Source organism: Etheostoma spectabile, chromosome 17, assembly GCF_008692095.1.
Source record: "Etheostoma spectabile isolate EspeVRDwgs_2016 chromosome 17, UIUC_Espe_1.0, whole genome shotgun sequence".
NCBI lineage: Eukaryota > Metazoa > Chordata > Actinopteri > Perciformes > Percidae > Etheostoma > Etheostoma spectabile.
The window spans coordinates 2,101,596-2,101,958 of record NC_045749.1 but is presented as its reverse complement, the minus strand read 5'-3'; positions in this window follow the sequence as shown (position 1 = coordinate 2,101,958).

Here is a 363-nt window from a genome sequence, read left to right as displayed (position 1 = left end):
GAGTGGAATAGAAATTTGTAAGTGACCCCAAACTTTTGACCGGTAGTGTATACTCTTTTTTTTTTTTTTTACAGTGTATCCGTCTGTCCCTGCTATAAAAGCAGGGCAGGCTGTCTGTGTGTCTTTGTGTCTCAGTGTTGTTGCTGAGTGCAGTGACCTGCGGTTACACTCTCCCTCTGTTCCCGTTAGGGTAAATATTCCTCTATTAGCGACAAGTGGTCTGAAAGCTCTGATCCTGTGAGAGCTGCTGGCTGTTGGAAGCTTTTAGAGACAGAGAATGAGGAGAGAGGGTAGAGTCTTTTTAACCCTCATGTTGTCCTCGGGTCAAATTGACCTGTTCTTTTTAACTACCCAAAATAACAT